Consider the following 19,779-nt stretch of genomic DNA (forward strand, 5'->3'; position numbering starts at 1 on the left):
GGGCTGGAGAATCTCCGGAGACACCCAAAATGGCGATTCTCCGGCACCCCCGCTATTCTCAGGCCCGGATGGGCCGAGCGGCCAGGCCAAAACAGCGGGTTCCCCCGCCGACGTCCACACCTGGTCGCTGTCGTCGGGAACAGCGCGCGAAGGCTGGGGGGGGGGGGGTGGCCTGCGGGGGGGCGAGGGCGGATCCTGCACCGAAGGGTACCTCAAATGTGGGGTGGCCCGCGATCGGTGCCCACCGATCGTCGGGCCGTCCTCTCTGAAGGAGGACCTCCTTCCTTCCGTGGCCCCGCAAGATCCGTCCGCCATCTTCTTGCGGGGCGGACTTAGAGAGGACGGCAACCACGCTTGCGTGTGTTGGCGCCAGTTATGCGGCACCGGCCGCGTCATCTATGCGGCGCTGCCTTTACGTGGGCGACAAGGCCTTGCGCGTGTAGATCACGCGGCCCCGATCCTAGCCCATCGTCAGGGCCTGAATCGGTCGCGAACGGGGCCGTTTCGCGCCGTCGTGAACCTCGATGGCGTTCACGACGGCGCGGCCACTTCGGCGCGGGAGTGGAGAATCTTGCCCCCCTGTTTCCCAGATCTCGTGGGATTTGTCACCCATTTCACCGTTTACGCTGATGTTTGACATGGTCTCAAAATTCCGCCGGCAATTACAAAAAGATTCACTGTTTTCTCTTAGCACTGACAAAATAATATCTTCAGTCAGGATATGTTTAAAAGTCACATGAGCAGCAATTTTATTATCATGACAGAAAAAAACAACCAAATGGAAATATACAGCCCAATGTTTGCTCGTTCCCATAAATTTCAAACTGGGAAAGTGACAGATAATGGCCGTTGCAAAGATAAAATCCTCCTGAAATATTTTCCCTCTTAGCAAATCTCTGAGGTCAGCATGGCTCCCTACCTTATTTATTATTTATTCATGATGTGATGTAATCAGGCTTCAACTAACTTGTCCTCATGAGATCTGTGTCCGATTTGAAATGCTTATACCTTGAAAGCTGTCTGTGGCTGGGATTTGTCTGGAGGCTGTTAGTCGCTGTCAACCTACATCTATGATCCACCTGCTCATTAACCTTATGCAAATTGCTTTGATGATTCGCAAATGCCGTTGACAATTGCAAAGAGATGAGAGGTGATGACGTTTATTTTTGTCTGTGGTATAATGTGCTTGACTCATACTTCGACGATGTTACAAGGTCAGATCAAAGCAATTGTGAACCATCCGCAGTACTTAGTGCCTTTCACGCACAGCTGATGCCCTGAGGATGAGTAATCTCAAATTGTAATAACACATGGATAATGTTTTCCCCCCCACAAATGAATGAAATGAAATGAAAATCGCTTATTGTCACAAGGAGGCTTCAAATGAAGTTACTGTGAAAAGCCCCTAGTCGTCACATTCCGGCACCTGTTCGGGGAGGCTGATACGGGAATTGAACCGTGCTGCTGGCTTGCCTTGGTTTGCTTTCAAAGCTTTCAAAGCCAGCGATTTAGCCCTATGCTAAACCAACCCCCTTCAAATGTTCCCCCTTCCTAACTTCCAAGGCGATGACTCTTGCTGGGATACAATTCCATCGGTTCTCCCATTCCCTGGAAGGTGAGACCATTCTTTATGAGCTAAAATGTCAGGCAGCTCTTTCTCTGGAAAAGGCATTACGTCAAACCTAACCTGAAGACCCACATATTCTCTTACAATTTGCAGCAGGTGATTGACAGTGAGGACCTCAGCTGATATATTTCTGTCTCCAGCCCCCACCCCCTTCCTTCCTGTGTCTTCGCAACCCTCTCCTGATCTTAGGCTTCCTGGTTGTTGGCTACCGACAGGTCTTGGAACAACCGAGTGAATGGCTCCCATGTGTTGTGGAAGTCCTCTTCCGACCCTCGGATGGCGAATTTGATTTTCTACATTTGGAGAAATTCCGACATGTCGGACAGCCAGTCTGCAGCTTTGGGTGGTGCTGTGACCGCCAGCTGAGCAGGATTCTCCAGCGGGTTATCAGGGAGGCAAATGCAGAGGTGCTGTCTCTCCTCCCCATGGCGAGATCTGGCTGGTCTGATACCCCGAAGACTGCCACTTTCGGCATGGCTCCACCCTCATCCCCACCACTTTGGCCATTGCCTCAAAGAAAGCTGTCCAGAACCTGGCAAGTCTGGGGCAAGACCAGAACATGGGGGTCAAGGAAATAAGGTACTCAACCAAGACCAACAACAAACCAGAGGGAAGAAAAGTTAAGGGAAAACAGGTGGGGAACGAAACGCAGGGCACCACAACTACTACGGCAAACACTGCAAGGAAGGGATAAAAGAAACTGTGATGTATCTATGTAAATAGTTAAAATAGATCTTGATCTAAATAATTCTAGTATTACTCCTTGTATACTCTCTTGCGTTACTCACACTGTTTGTTTTTGTTCATATATTTATTTGTTTTGTGCACCAAAAACCCAGTAGAAAACATTTTTTTAAATACTGTCTCCAGCCCAGTGAAGTGTTGTCTTAACCTGGTATACAGGTTTTCTGTGTGTGAAGAAAGTGCATCTCTATTAGTTTTCCCTCTCTTTTGCTCGAAGTTTGTCTTGATTGCTCCATTAACCTAAGGTGAACTCTATTTTAACATGCCATGTGAGATAATCCCAGTTTCTAAACTCAGGAGAGTAATTGGGCCATATCATTGACGAGATTTCCTGCTAATTGCAAAAATGCGCACTTCCATTTTCTATTTTCACAGCCTGTGATTTATTTTGGGACATAAGAGAAATCAAAGAGGGGAAAATGTCATGTCCCTCGTCAAACTTCATCCCTCACGCTAAAGAACAATCGCAGAATTGGTTCATTCGTCTTTTCAAAATGCTTTCTCCAGAAGGTGTTGGCTTGTGTTGGCTTGCATATCTTTGCGTTGCTCTTTTTCTGAGTATGCAAACTCAGTATCTAACTGTTTTAGTACTACCGTATTTGTAGTCGCACCACAGGAGGGTCGCTTTTCCTACATCACTCTAACTATCTCTGTCCTCTTCCACCACATGATACAATGGTACCTTCCTATTATTACAACACCGTGGAGCAGGGAGCAGTCAATTTCAGCCCCCCTTGACCCTACACAACCTATCAATATCCGACCAAATGTTCTTCAAATACTGGTATGGGTATCAAAGGTGATGGTCTAAGGTTGTGGTTTACCTGTTACCTGACAGGTTCTACAGATTGCACTTCATCCTTATGCAGTCCAGGAAAATGCTTGTTGGCTGATGCCTGAGTTTTTTGAATTGCTACATCATCTACCATTAGCATCTCATGTGCTACCTGCAATATTTCCCTGTGATATTTTGGGTGATAACACTATCTGATGTACAACAATCCATTCATCATCCACAGATCTATGAGGATGTCTCCACCTCATGATTAGTACTCCATTCTTAATGGACTAGCACTCTGGAACCCCCTCAGTCTCAATTGCTATGAGAGCTGACTGTGCTAATCTATCTAACACTGGGTCTGCCTCCTGGGCACAATTAATGAATTACAACCAAACACTTCCTCAGAATTAGCCTCATCCTCAAAGATAGTTTTGGCTCTTCTACCATCCGATGGTGGTGTGATTTCCATCTCCACCCATGACGGAGCAATATCTGGAAACTGTTCCTGTAGCTGTTCTGACTTTCTATTATCCCTCAGACGCTCTGTAATCATGTGTGAATCATCCTGCCGAATTAATCCCCAAAAGTAAGTCCACTCCATCTACTGGTAACTTCTTATTCACTCTGACAACTACGGACGTGATAATAAATCACACTCCAATTTGTACTTTATACAAGAGAACTGGGATATAATCTCCACTTATCCCATTCACTAACACCATCTGCGGGTTTCTCCAGTTCGCCAGCCATGTATTTCTTGGCGGCACGTCCTGACCATCTGCGAGATTCTCCATCCGGCTAGCTGACAATGGGATATCACATTGTGGCCATCTCATTCCGCCCGGAACCCTGCGGGTGTGGGTGCGCTACCGGCAGAATGGAGAATCCTGCCAACAGAGAATTCCCTCCCAATAGCCTGCATTGAATTCTCCAGAGGAAAAACCAAATCCCTCTCCAGTACAAATATTTGCATAGCATTCGTGCCCCTTAAAATAGTTTTTCTTTATTTTATTCTTTTAAAATTTAGAGTACCCAATTATTTTTTTCCAATTCGGGGCAATTTAGAATGGCCAATCCACCGACTCTGCACATCTTTGGGTTGAGTGGGTGAGACTCACTCTGACACGGGGAAAATGTACAAACTCCACATGGACAGTGACCCAGGTCAGGATCGAACCTGGGTCCTCAGTGCCGTGAAGCAGCAGCGCTAACCACTATGCCACCGTGCTGCCCAACCTTAAATTAGTTATCGGTTTGGCTAAATCATTGGATGAAAATTGGGTGATCTTCCCCTTAGACAAAACCCTGCAGCCACACCTGCTCCCACATCAGTATTTATCTCAGGTCTCCTAGTTCTAACTAGAGCTACAATTTGTTCTGTAGTATTCTTCACTTTTGTTCGCTTTTCAGATTCCTCCTTATGAACCTCAATAAGTCCCATGGGTCTCCCTTACAACCTCCAACATGCTGAATGAACATGTCCCACTTCCCACTTTATTGTAATTGTAACACTGAAAACTTTGAGTCTCACCTCCACCATCAGTACCTTCCTTTCTGGCCAAAGAAGGGGATGTTGGAGCATTCCCAGCTATCCATTTCTTACCTTGGCTATTTGCCTTCCTTTGCTCTCCCACTTCTTATATTTTTCAAAATTCTGGGGGTGATGGAACAAAGGTCTAAATTTATGGTTCAGCTAATAATCATCAACCATAATTGCTGCCTGTTTAGTGGTCAAAATGCTTTGGCCTCAATGTGGATTCTTATCACAGAACATAGTGAATTTTTAAGTTCTTCAAAGAGAATGATTTCTCTTCGTGCTTCATAGGAATTTTCAACTCCCAATGTTCATACCCACCTATGAAAATTGTTCTGCTTAACCCTCAACATATTTCTGTCCTGGCTATTTCCTTAAATTCCTAAACTTTTGCCTATATGCCTTTGGAGCTAATTTATTTGTACCCAGAATAGTCTTTTTTTTTTACTTCATCATAATCCTGAGACACCCCCTCTGATAGGAAAGCATACACCTCCTATGCCCAGCCCATCAGTTTGCTTTGCATGGGAAATGCCCACTTTTCCTTCAGACACTCCAATTGAGTTGCTATTTTCTCAAATGCCATGAAGAATGCCTTTACAGCCTTTTCCTGAAATTTTGGTAGGGCCTGTACATATTTAAACATATCCCCACTGGGTTCTGTTCTCAGGTTAGGCTCTCCTCTAGCTCTTGGCAGCTCTCCTTTAATATCCCGTGCTTTAAACTAGAACTCCTGGTTTGCTTTTTCCTCTAATTCCAACTTCCTCATGTCAAATGCTCTTTCCTCATCTTTTTTCCTGCATCATCGACTCTCTTTCCAGCATGTTGATTTTTTTAACTTCCCTCTCATGCTTGAACTGCAACCAAATTTTTTACAGATTGGTTTCACCACCACAAAGTTCTTCTGATGCTACATTACCTGGATTGCTGGCAGTCCTGTAATTCTAACAGACCCAAGCACTCACTAATAGATCGTCTATCTCTGCCTTCTTAGCTTTAACTGGCACCTCTACTTTTAATTCACAGGGGCTCGTTTAGCACAGGGCTAAATCGCTGGCTTTGAAGGCAGGCCAGCAGCACAGTTCAATTCCCGTACCAGCCTCCCCGAACAGGCGCTGGAATGTGGCGACCAGGGGCTTTTCACAGTAACTTCATTTGAAGCCTACTTGTGACAATAAGCGATTTTCATTTCACTTCATTTCACTTGCCGTTTAAATTAACTTGTTTTTTTTTAAACCCTTATAAATAAATCGCAACCTGAAAAATAGCTTTAGCAGCTTCCAGAGTCATCCTATTAGGCTGTTACAAACCTGGTACCTCTTTAATATATCCTGTACCCCAGATCATCACTGTCTACCGTTCCAAATATTCCATGACAGAGCCACCAAATTAAGTCACAACCCCTTGGGCTAGTGCGCACTCAATTCCAACCCCACTTGACCCGCAATCACAACACAAGTAAAATTAGATTCAATTTGAAATACCTTAGGTCCTTAGTTGAGCCCAATAAACTGCTGTCACCAGCTTTGTAACCTGAACACAGGTAACCTTTTATTATGTACAGTATTATAATTAAACTGACAGGGAAATGTCACTGACTATCTAATACCCCATCCCAACACCCCACCTTCTAACTACCCCACAGAATGAGGAGAAAGGGTTGAAAGGTGAATAAAATATTAACAAATAAAAGATAAAGGATCTTTGATGAACTAAGCTGACTCCCAGTTAGTGTTTTTATGAAGTTCAGGCTTTTGTTTTGGTATTTCTTCCTTCTAGGCTTGGGAAGGTTTTCTCTTCCAAGATTGTCTACCTTCTCTGCAGATTCAGGATCATTTTAGGTTCACAGCAAAGATGTGGCAGGCACTCACTGGTTTTAGAATAGGAGGGCAGTTCTTTCACCAGCAAGCAAGAGAGAGAGGGAGCGAGAAGATTCCTTCCCATTCCAAGGGCTAAACATTCTTTCAGAATGCATCACTGAGGAATCAATAACTGCTGTTGTCAGATAGAACACTGTCCCTGGCCAACCCACCGGATGCCAGTTAGCCAATTGAACCAACTTCCTCCAAAACCATTTCCCTCAGATTTGCTCGGCGCCAAAGGATCTGGCTTCTCCCCTCCAAACGTAAAACCTGGGAACATAATGTCCTGACAAACAGGCTACTTCAGCTTGACTCTTCTGCTTAAAGGCATATCCCGATTATCGGTCCACAGACCAAAAGTAATAAAGTAAAATGAATTGGAACAAAATAATTAACTGGATGGACTCTTCCGTCATAAAAACCCATGTGGTTCACTAATGTCCCTTTGGGAAGGGAATATGCAGTCCTTTCCTGGTCTGGCTCAAGTGTGACTCCAGATCCACAACAATTTGTTTGACTCTTAAATGTCCCCTCAAGAGCAATAAGGGATGGTCAATAAATGCTGGCCCAGCCAGCAACAGCCACATGCCATGAATAAATTAAAAAAACTATTTATGTCCGGTGATCTGTTGTGCCACGCTTCACCAAATGTTATATATTCAGCATTTCCAAAAACAATGAGTTATTATTTTGATCACAGTATGATGGTGTTGAATTATTATCTCCAAGTTAATCACTTTTGATTTCATAAAGAGGTCTTCCTATTTGATATTAATAGAAAATGTGCACTTAATCGTAGATTTAGCACCTGATTTTAATTATGGCACAGGGTAAAGATGATCACTTAAAATGGCGCTGCAATCCTAAATACCCATTCATTATTGCAACTTGATGAAAATCTCGGGACATCTTAACCTACATCGTAACATGTCTGATATGATTTGAAAAATCGGCACGCTAAGATTTACTCCAAAATCATTCTCAGTCAGTGTAATCCCCCTTTATCATGGTTTTTCCTCAGATTAGAAATAATATTATGATGATGCTTGATTTAATATTTTTACAGCAAATCAGTGGTTATCTTTTGATAAGAGGGGTGATGATTTAGTAGTCGTGGTTAAAGCAAGCATAAAGATCTGTAGAGGGACAGGTAGTATTGAGGAAGCAAGGGGGCTGCAGAAGGATTTGGACAAGCTAGGAGAGTGGGCAATGAAGTGGCAAATGAAATACAATGTGGAAACGTGTGGAATTTAGGCATAGACTATTTTCTAAATGGGGAAATGCTTCAGAAATCAGAAGCACACAGGGACGTGGGAGTCCTTGTTCACGATTCTCTTAAGGTTAACGTGCAGGTTCAGACGTCAGTTAAGAAGGCAAATGCAATGTTAGCATTCATGTCAATAGGGCTAGAATACAAGACGAACAATGTACTTCTGAGGCTGTATAAGGCTCTGGTCAGACCCAATTTGGAGTATTGTGAACAGTTTTCAGCCCCGTATCTAAGGAAGGATGTGCTCGCCTTCGAAAGGGTCCAGAGGAGGTTCACAAGAATGATCCCTGCAATGACAAACTTGTCGTATGAGGAACGGTTGAGGACTCTGACTCGTTGGAGTTTAGAAGGATCAGGGGGAATTTTATTGAAACTTCCAGGATACTGCAAGGCCTGGATAGAGTGGACGTGGAGAGGATGTTACCACTTGTAGGAAAAACTAGAAGCAGAGGACACCATCTCTGACTAAAGGGATGATCCTTTAAAACAGAGATGAGGAGGAATTTCTTCAGCCAGAGAGTGGTGAATCTGTGGAACTCTTTGCCGCAGAAGGTTATGGAGGCCAAATCACTGAGTGTGTTTAAGACAGAGATAGATCAGTTCTTGATTAATAAGGGGATCAGGGATTATGGGGAGAAGGCAGAAGATTGGGGATGAGAAAATATCAGCCATGATTGAATGGCGGAGCAGACCCGATGGGCCGAGTGGCCTAATTCTGCTCCTATGTATTATGGTCTTACAATCTTCATAAAGAGACATTGGGCTGGTTCGTCCGATTCTGGGACTATGTCCCTATGCTGGCATGGGAAGGGTGGCGTTTTACATCAGAAGAAATGGCATAATATGGCCACCGATTCCCCGTTTTGCTGGGGGCTAGCATGCCGGCAGCTTGGAGCACCCAGCTCTAGCTGTCGATACGGCCCGGAGAATTGCCGCGTCCATGGCCGCGGATGCACACGGCCATGCCGTGCTACATGGCGGAGGCCGTTCGTGAACCCGGCCCGCAAAATAGTGTCCCCCATTTGGCCGGATCGCGCATCCCAGACCACCTCCCCACAATGCCCCTAGCCCCTAATAAATTCTCCTCCTGCCCGCCGATCGGCCCCCCCCCCCCGACTGTGGCAGTGCTGAACTGAGTCCGCTGCTGCCACACCGTATTCCCGACGGATGAGACCACACGCGACCGATGCCATCAGGAACTTGGCCGGTCAGGGGGTGGAGCATTGGGAGGCGGACCTCAGGCCACTTTGGAGCAAAAGCGGCACTGCCTCGATTTGGTCGGGAACTGTGACTCTCTGGCTGATCGGCGAATGTAATTTTGGCGTCAGCGACTGGAGAATGCAGCCCATTGTTTTTTTGTTCCAGGCAGGAGGAGACCTATTAAATATTTCTATCAAGGAGGACGTTAAAGAAATGATGCGCACATCTCTCAGCTCAGTAACATAATATATCAAAATATGTTGAGAAATATAGATGGAGGCTAGGCTTTATTAACTGTGCTAAGTGATAACAAACTCATAACATTGTTTATCACAAAGTTGGTGAAGAAAATGTTACGTTTTTGTATTTCTGGGGTCTACTGTGATATTGTGTAAAGCAGAATTGTGGTGTGTGTGTGTGTATGCGTGCATGTATGTGTGTGTGCGTGTGCATGTCCATGTGTGTGTGAGCATTTTAATTTGCTGGGACTGAGTGAAGACATCAAAGGGGCAAGGTTTGAATTTCAAGCACCTGTAGTTATTAGGTCCCAGTTGGATGTTCTACAAGTAAACACAATTTGGGTAAAAATTGGCATGCAGAGGTAAGTGAGGATTTGGATTTTTAACTGTTGAATTACAAAGGGAAGTACGAAGGAAGTACAACTTAGAAAAGGTCATAAATAAATATGGCAACATTATTACATTCTGTTATACACAAAAGTGGTCATATGAAAAACCTAAATGGCTTTCATATTCTGGAATGCAAATTTCAAGGAATGATAAGGGCAAAGGGAAAAAGATGAAAGAGAAATCACATTTCCAGAGAGGATGGACAGTGTGCTATATGTGGCCATATAAAATCTCCAAAGAGTGTGCTCTGTGCTGAGACAGGATTGTGAAGAAATGAAGTGAGCACAAAGGAAGGTTTTGGTTTAAAGTCTTGTATTTCTGCAGGCAAGAGGGGGAGAGAGAGAAGTCTTGAGAAATACCTCCTCCACAGTAACAATGGCTGTGCCTTATGGTAATATTACTGCAATTTTATAGATTCAATATCTACAAGGGCCGTTGCTTAAAGGGTTGCTTATTTGTGAATCTAACCAAGTAAGAAACTTTGGGGGAAATGTTCTGAGTCTATTTATAAATGTGTATATATAATCTTGTTTCAAGTTTTCTTTTCTTTTATTAATACGTGTTTTAACTTTCATATTTTAGGTGTCCAAAAATGTTACTGGAATGTCTGGCTCCTGACTTAGAATCCATAGAATCCCTACATTGCAAACGGAGGTCATCCGGCTCATCGATTCTGCACCAACCCTCTGAAAGAGCAGCCTACGTAGACCCACGGGCAATTCCCAAGCATCAGGACTTCCACAGGGTCCTGATACACATATCTTCAGTCACACATCTGGGGCGAAATTCTCCGTTATCGGCGGAAAGTCCGCCGATCGGCGCAAAAAACGGTGCAAATCCGACTTGCGCCACGTCGGGAAAATGGGTCGATAGTCTCCGGCCCGAAATGGGCTAGCAGCGACGTAACGGGATCCGCGCTTGCCCAGTGGTTCACGCTGTGCAGCGTCAAACGCGCTGCACGGCGTGACGGCTCATAAGGCCGCGTTGCTCCCCCCCACCCGACCGGAACACCCGACCGCAACACCCGACTGGATGGCTGGCCGTCGCTCAGCCCCAAGGTTCGAGTCACGCGATGTGGAGGCGCTCCTGGACGCGGTGGAGCAGAGGAGGGACGCCCTGTATCTCGCGCACGGCGGCAGAGTTGCCCCACGCCACAGCCGGCGTCTGTGGAGGGAAGTGGCAGAGGCCGTCACCGCTGTGGCCCTGCCACCACGGACAGGCACCCAGTGCCACAAGAAGGTGAACAACCTCGTCAGAGCAGGCAGAGTGAGCCTCCCCATATCCCCCCTCCCCATATCCCCCCTCCCCCATATCCCCCATATCCCCCCTCCCCCATATCCCCCCTCCCCATATCCCCCTCCCCCATATCCCCCCTCACCCATATCCCCCATACCCCCCTCCCCCATATCCCCCCTCCCCATATCCCCCCTCCCCCATGTCCCCCCTCACCCATATCCCCCATATCTCCCCTCCCCATATCCCCCCTCCCCATATCCCCCCCTCACCCATATCCCCCATATCCCCCTCCCCATATCCCCCATCCCACATATCCCCCATATCCCCTCTCCACCATATCCCCCCTCCCCCATATCCCCCCTCCCCCATATCCCCCCTCCCCCATATACCCCCTCCCCATATCCCCCCTCCCCCATATCACCCATATCCCCCCTGTCCCATATCCCCCCTCCCCAAACCCCCCTCCCCCAATATCCCCCTCACCCATATCCCCCCTCACCCATATCCCCCCTCCCCCATATACACCCCTCCCCCATATCCCCCATATCCCCCTCCCCCATATCCCCCCTCCCCCATATCCCCCATATCCCCCCCTGCTCCATATTCCCCCTCCCCAATATCCCCCCTCCCCCATATCCCCCCTCCCCCATTTCCCCCATATCCCCCCTCCCCATATCCCCCCTCCACCATATCCCCCATACCCCCCTCCTCCATATCCCCCCTCCCCATATCCCCCATATCCCCCCTCCCCATATATCCCATATCCCCCCTCCCCCATATCCCCCATATCCCCCCTCCCCCATATCCCCCATATTCCCCCTCCCCCATATCCCCCTCCCCCATATCCCCCCTCCCCCATATCCACCCTCCCCCATATCCCCCCTCCCCCATATCCCCCCTCCCCCATATCCCCCCTCCCCCATATCCCCCCTCCCCCATATCCCCCCTCCCCCATATCCCCCCTCCCCATATCCCCCCTCCCCCATATCCCCCATATCCCCCTCCCCATATCCCCTCCTCCCGCATATCCCCTCCTCCCGCATATCCCCCCTCCCCCATATCCCCCCTCCCCCATATCCCCCCTCCCCCATATCCCCCCTCCCCCATATCCCCCCTCCCCCATATCCCCCCTCCCCCATATCCCCCCTCCCCCATATCCCCCCTCCCCCATATCCCCCCTCCCCCATATCCCCCCTCCCCCATATCCCCCATATCCCCCCTCCCCCATATCCCCCCATATCCCCCCTCCCCCATATCCCCCATATCCCCCCTCCCCCATATCCCCCCTCCCCCATATCCCCCCTCCCCCATATCCCCCCTCCCCCATATCCCCCCTCCCCCATATCCCCCCTCCCCCATATCCCCCCTCCCCCATATCCCCCCTCCCCCATATCCCCCCTCCCCCATATCCCCCCCTCCCCCATATCCCCCCTCCCCCATATCCCCCCCTCCCCCACATCCCCCATATCCCCCCTCCCCCATATCCCCAAGTGAATCCAGCCCTAACCTTAACCTCTGCAATGCACGCGCAACCGATGGCGTGCATTCATATACCTGCCTAACACTGTTGCCTTTTAACCCTGCACCCGCCCCCCCCCCCACTGGAGAAGCACGCACACAACAATAGGGAGCATGTGAGGACTGGAGGAGGGCCCGCTGATGAGAGGCCACTGACCGTACACGAGGAAAGGGCCCTGGAACTGGCTGGCGGACCTGAGGACCGGGAGGTTGCTGATGCAGAGGTCGGGGGCGTACTAGCGAGTGAGCCACCGACAGCCCGTCCCCATATCCCCCCTCCCCTATATCCCCCTCCCCCGTATCACCTATTCACTGCCTGATGTCTAACCATGCATGCTTCATTGTGTATCGCAGGACCAAACGTCCAGGCACCCATCCCCGCAGATGCAGACCGCCCGCAGGATGCCCCTCGGAGACCACAGGAGACGGAGAGACCCGGACCCTCCAGCATGCGACGCCCGCAGGATGCGCCTCGGAGCCCACAGGAGACGGAGAGACCCGGACCCTCCAGCATGCGACGCCCGCAGGATGCCCCTCGGAGACCACGGGAGACGGAGAGACCCGCACCCTCCAGCATGCGGCGCACGCAGGATGCCCCTCGGAGACCACAGGAGACGGAGAGACCCGCACCCTCCAGCATGCGACGCCCGCAGGATGCCCCTCGGAGACCACAGGAGACGGAGAGACCCGGACCCTCCAGCATGCGACGCCCGCAGGATGACCCTCGGAGACCACGGGAGACGGAGAGAACCGGACCCTCCAGCATGCGACGCCCGCAGGATGCCCCTCGCACACCACGGGAGACGGAGAGAACTGGAGCAACAGGGAGACGACACCCCCGTCACATGCGGGAGCGACCACCCAGCGATGAGGGGGGCAGCCACAGGCCCCCGTCACATCCGAGCCAGGACAGCACTACCCAGGACACCACTACCCAGGACACCACTACCCAGGACACCCCTACCCGGGACAGCACTACCCAGGAAGGCGAAATACCGGACAGTGAGTCAGAGTGGATGGGTGGAGACGAACCCCCACCCCAAAGTGCCATGGACTCAGAGTGGGACGAAGAGCACGACACAACGCCATTGCTGTCACCAACACCCTCCACCATCGCAGAAACACTCACCACGGTTGGGCACTTTAGTGATGAGGCGTCTGGTACACTCACTGGTGCGCACAACACAGCCGTCCCGGTACAGCAGGTGGAGGTAGGAGCAGCAGAGGGACCGGGCGGTCGGAGGGCAGCCCAGCCCAAGCGAACATCTGCCGCCCAGATGGATCCCGGGTTCCTGCAGTTACCACACCCACACATAGATCCGATGCAACCACCGACCCGGAGACGAGCGAAGAGGGTGACGGGCAGCTTGCGGCGGCTGCGGTCGCAGGTGGAGGAGTCCACCCGCGTCCAGGAGCTGGGAGTGGTGCCGGTCATGCGTGCCACCCAGGCTGACACGGCACGGGTGGCGTCCGCGGTGGAGGCAATGGGTGCGACGGTGTCAGATATGGGGAACGGTTTGCGAGGCCTGGGGCCTTCCGTGCAGGCGGCGTCTGTGGCCCAGGAAATGGCTGCCCTCTCACAGGAGGCCATGAGCCAGTGCCAGCGCCAGATGGCAGAGGCGCTCAACGCCATAGCCCAGTCTCTGCAGGCCATGGCCCAGTCTCAGCAGGCCATGGCCCAGTCTCAGCAGGCCATGGCCCAGTCTCTGCAGGCCATCGCTGAGGGCATCGGCGCCAGTGGCCATGTGCGAGCCGGCGTCGCACTGTCACAGACAAGGTTTGCCAACCCCCTGGGCTCCATGGCTGCAAACCTGCAGACCCCTGTCGATACCAGCACGGGCCTCCAGGACTGGCAGCGCCAGATGTCGGGGGAGCGTCGGATGGCCAGTCCGTTCGCATCCCCCACCCATGTAGAGGCCTGGGGGCCATCGGGCACCCCGAGGGAGGAGGAGGTGGTGTGGTCCGTCCCGGCTCCCTCTGTAGGGGAGGTCCCGGTACACCGCGACACCTCGGACTCCCCCCCTTCCGTCCCAGGTGCATCGGGTGGGCAACGGGCAGGACAGGCTGGCAGCTCGCCATCCCAGTCGCCCGGGCCGCAGCCTGGCCCATCTAGGCCAGGACGCCCCAGGAAACGGCCGCCAAAGGGATCCAGTGTCAGAGGGCAGGAATCACAGGAGTCCACCTCCAGTTCTGCTGTACCGTCTGGGGAACCACGTAGACGTAGTCAAAGGGCCCGTAAGGCCAAACAATTAGACACTGAGTAAGTTGGCACGGGTGCAGGGCACAGATGAGTTTCAGGGTCTAGGGCACGTGCATGAACTCCTTTGGTTATTAAAGTCAATGTTACACCTACAGAAGCTGTCTTTGTGCTCTGTCCAAAGTGTGCGGGGGTGTCATGTACGTTGAGCGCAAGTGTGTGTGTGAGGGGTGGTCTTACCTCAGCCCCAGGTGAGTCTGCCCCCTTCCCCCTGGGCCGCCATCAACATCCCCCGGCCAGAGGACGGGACCGTGCGCTGCAGTGTCACAGCCACATGCAGGGATGGTCCGGGTGGATGGTGGTACTGTGGCCATGGGTCAGACATAGTCCAACGATGTAGAGCCAGGAGCTCATCGCAGGGCGGGTTGTCATCATCCTCCATGGCCTGCGATAGACACGTGTCCACCCGCAACTGTGTGAGCCCGGCCCGTTGTGCCGCAGGTGGATCGGCAATGGGGGGGGGGGGGGGGGGGGGGGGGGGGTGGTGTGCATGCGGGTGTGGTGTGTGGGGTTGGGGAGGGGGGTGAGGGTGCTGGGTGGGTGGATGGGTGGGGGGTGTGGGTGGTCGGCTGTTGCCATGGTGTGCGGTCTGTGGCCAATCTACCCGATTCCCACGCCCATCTAGTCAGTGAAGCGGGCGTCTATCAGTCTGTCCCGTGCCCGCTGGGCCAGCCGGTAACAGTGGACAGCCACCCGCCTGTGTCTACCCCGTCTGCCCTGACCATTGCCCCCATCCCCCTCATCTGGGGAGGACTGGGCCTCTTCCTGCTGCTCCTCCACTCCGCCCTCCTCTGCCTGCGGCACATCGCCCCTCTGCTGGGCTATGTTGTGCAGGACGCAGCACACCACAATGATGCGGCCGACCCTATCTGACCGATACTGGAGGGCGCCCTCAGAGAGGTCCAGGCACCTGAAACGCATCTTCAGCACGCCAAAGCACCTCTCGATCACTCCCCTTGTCGCTACATGGGCATCATTGTAGCTGTTCTCTGCCTCATTGCGTGGCCTCCGTGTAGGCGTCATCAGCCACGATCGCAATGGGTAGCCCCTGTCGCCCAGCAACCAGCCCCTCAGCCGGGGATGGCGTCCCTCGTACATGCCGGGGATGGATGACCGCGACAACATGAATGAGTCGTGTACACTGCCTGGGTGACGGGCGCAGCCATGCAGGATCATCATGCGGTGGTCGCAGACCACCTGTACGTTCATCGAATAGGTCCCCTTCCTATTAGTGAACACGGCCCTGTTATCTGCAGGTGGCCGCACAGCGACGTGCATCCCATCGATCGCGCCCTGGACCATGGGGAACCCGGCAAAGGCAGAGAAGCCCACGGCCCGGGCACCATGGCTGGCCCGGTCCACGGGGAAGCGGATGTAGCGGTGCGCCATGGCATATAGGGCATCTGTCACTGCCCGGATGCACCGATGCACCGATGTCTGCGATATGCCGGACAGGTCCCCACTCGGTGCCTGGAATGACCCCGTTGCATAAAAGTTCAGGGCCACCGTAACCTTGACGGACACGGGGAGAGGGTGTCCCCCGCCAGTGCCACGCGGTGACAGGTGTGCCAGCAGGTGGCAGATGTGTGCCACGGTTTCCCGGCTCATCCGGAGTCTCCTCCTGCATTCCCGGTCCGTGAGGTCCTTGTATGACTGCCGGGGCCGGTACACACGGGGCGGCCTCGGGTGCCTCCGTTGCCGTGGGGCCACGACGTCCTCCTCCCCCTCCTCGTCCTGTCGGTCAGGTGTTCCTCCAGCCTGGGCGGCTGCCGCCTGCCCCTCTGCGGCAGCCTGCGCCGCCTCTCTGGCACGCTCCTCCTCCTCCTCCTCCTCCTCCTCATCCAGGGCAACATAGACATGAGCGGCTGCCACCACGGCGGCCAACATCGCTGGATGATCTGAAAACATGGCGGCCTGGTGGGGGGGAGGGGAACGACGACATGTCATCATTGCCCATATCCCCTCCTCCCCCCAGCCAGGTGGCATGGACCGCATGGGTCCAACTGTTGGAGGCTGGCACCTGGCCAGGTGGACCAACTCACTTGCCCTCCCATCCCCCTCCTCGGCACGGCCCCCCCCCCAACCTCCACCTCAGCACAGACCCCCCCCCCCCCAACCCCCAACCTCCACCCTGGCACGGCACGGACCCCCCCCCAACCTCCACCCCAGCACGGACCCCCCCCAACCTCCACCCCAGCACTGACCCCCCCCAACCTCCACCCCGGCACGGCACGGACCCCCCCCAACCTCCATCCGGCACGGCACGGACCCCCCCCCCCAAACCTCCACCCCAGCACGGACCCCCCCCCCAACCTCCACCCCAGCACGGACCCCCCCCCCAACCTCCACCCCAGCACGGACCCCCCCCCAACTCCACCCCAGCAAGGACCCCCCCCAACCTCCACCCTGGCACGGCACGGACCCCCCCCCAACCTCCACCCCGGCACGGCACGGACCCCCCCCAACCTCCACCCCGGCACGGACCCCCTCCCGGCACTCCCCCGGAGCCCAGCCTACTCTAACCACCCCCCCCCCCCGCCGCACACACACACACACAACCCGAGACACACCTCTCCTCACGCAATCAGACTGCGGCCACGCCATTTCCTGCCCAGAGCCAACCCCCCAGGCCGTCACTCACCTCCACGCTGGTCGGCGTGAGCCTGGAGCACCGGGTCACGCCGATGAAAAGGAGGTTTGATTCACGTCGACGTGAACGGTCATCACGTCGACGGGACTTCGGCCCATCCGGAAGGGAGAATATCGGCAGGCCGAAAATCGGCTGCCTTTCGCAGACCCGTGACATTCTCCGCGGCAGCGGCGCCATTAACGCCCCGCCGACTTTTCTCCCTTCGGAGACTTCGGCGGGGGCGGGAGCGGGATTCACGGCGGCCAATGGCCATTCTCCGACCCTCTGGGGAGGCGGAGAATGACGCCCCTGGTCACCAACAGTCCAGAGACTGGACGATTTGGCCCAATGATTCTCTTTATCGGCTAACTAAGTTAACAGAAATTCATTTCTTTTTTAGAGCCCTTGACATCTTCCCCTTTGTTTTGTTCAGTCCGAAGAAGGGACTTCACTCAGCTCCTCATTTCTATTTCTTCTGAAGGTTTTCATCGAAAACTTAAGGTATCGTTTTCGAGAGATACAGGTTCACACTGCTGCGCCTGGCCCTGCAGTAGAACCTTGATCTTCCCTCGCACTGGGTTTCCTTCCCCTTTCCCTGATTGCAAACTGCTTCACCTCCCTTCCGCATCCATTTAATTTTGTACCAAATTCCTTCCCTCGGGTCCCCAGCAGTGGTCTCCTGCCTTATCTAATCCCGCCCTCCTTTCAGCGAATGATTCCTGCTGGGTTTGGTGGCGGCCTGCCCTCCAAGCTGATAATGGGGACGAGGACAGCCTGGGCATCATACCGGCACAATCTTAGGCACGTCCTGACGCTGTGGTCCTGCATGCCATGCTCCCCCTGAATTAAAATTGGGGCTCTTACTTTCATTAACCTAATGTATCCTGCGCTCACAATGTACAGTGGCTTCACCGAAGATACATACAACACTATTAAACTTAGCAATGAAAAACCGCAGGATTTCACTCTTAAACAGTCCCTCCTGCTTGCAGTGTCACCTGGAAAGCTTGATAACTGTTAATAGTATTCATTTTGAGTTTACCCTATTCCGGCTACACTTGTAAATTCAAAGCTGTTTTTCTGCTCAAAAGAATGAATTATTCAAGAGTACAAATTAAGCAATTTAAATAAAATGGCACAGCGATATATTTGATTGCTGATAAATTGAATTAAGAAACTTTATATTTAGAGGAGGGCATTGCACTGTTTGTGCCCGATCTAACCATTTCATCCTTTTCTCCCTGGTGTACATTATCATTTTTGGTGCTGTGAGAAAACATTATGGAACAATTAGAAAGTATTTTCTATCCTGCTAACGCGAGGGAAGGTGGATCAGTGGTCAATGGGGAGCACAGCAGGAGAAGTGCAGATAATGCAGCAGTGCATCTTGATGTGATAGTTTTGTCTAAATTGAAGTGGTCAAATAAAGTCTGTTCAAGTAAACTCATAAATGTGTACTCCTCGGTGCCACAGCGGAAATCTACACTTGACTGAGTCAACTGATTTTACTTACGCTTCTCTGCGCTGCTGAATGCAATATGGTGTTTTCCCATTTCCCTATCACTACTTGCTCGGGTATACTTACGCGAAGTAGCTTATTTATGATTAAACAGCTCACCCAATCCCCTTGGATTTTTGCAAACACTAAATTGTTAGTACTGCTGCTTTTCTACCTTTCAGAAATCCTCTCCAAAGCGGCTCCTTCTTATCGCCTGCCTGTCTGCAACTGTATTGCTGAAGTTTAACCAGCTAAAACCATGCAACTCGACACAGCCATATTAGCACGCTCCATGCTGTTTCTCCATTAGATGCCTGAATGTGTGGAAGAACCCCTGTGACAGACCATTTTGTTCAGATTAGTTCCCAAACCTGGTAGTATAATGTCAAAAATTTGCAAGGCAGGGAAGACTTAATTGCCCCATGGGCACTTGCTCGGTGAGAGTATTTTGGGTTTTAAAAATCAGAGGAAAGCAAGAAAATCGATCAATAGGTCCTTGGATGTATGGAGATAGATTATGACGCGGTATTCATTTCAACACAATGGAACTGCTAGGAGAATATAATGCAGCTTATCTGGAGTTCAGGTTCACAGATGGAGTTTATTATTCTACCAACTGAGAAATCAACCAGCCTATTGTGGGCTTTTGGCTCACCCAATGGTGAGTTCACACTCTCTCCCTAACTGTAGAGAGCCCATGTATTGGTTTGGAGAGCTTAGGGACCTCTAATTTTGAGCAACGCTATTGAAGTTAAAGTAACTAAAACCTTGCAGCTCCCCAAAACAGCTTTCCCCAATTCATTTAGATGTTTGATCATGTGGAGGATTCCCAGTGACGAGTCTCTTTCTCCAGGTTCTATTTGTAACCTAGGCTAGTTGATTAATCTGAAGCCGTCTTGTTTCAGAACATCACACCTCCAATGAAGGGTTGACTGAACTCTGAATTTCCAAAGCCAGGTGTATCAGCCTGAACTCAGAGAAGACGTTCCCTCTA

Source organism: Scyliorhinus torazame, chromosome 22, assembly GCF_047496885.1.
Source record: "Scyliorhinus torazame isolate Kashiwa2021f chromosome 22, sScyTor2.1, whole genome shotgun sequence".
Taxonomy (NCBI): Eukaryota; Metazoa; Chordata; class Chondrichthyes; order Carcharhiniformes; family Scyliorhinidae; genus Scyliorhinus; species Scyliorhinus torazame.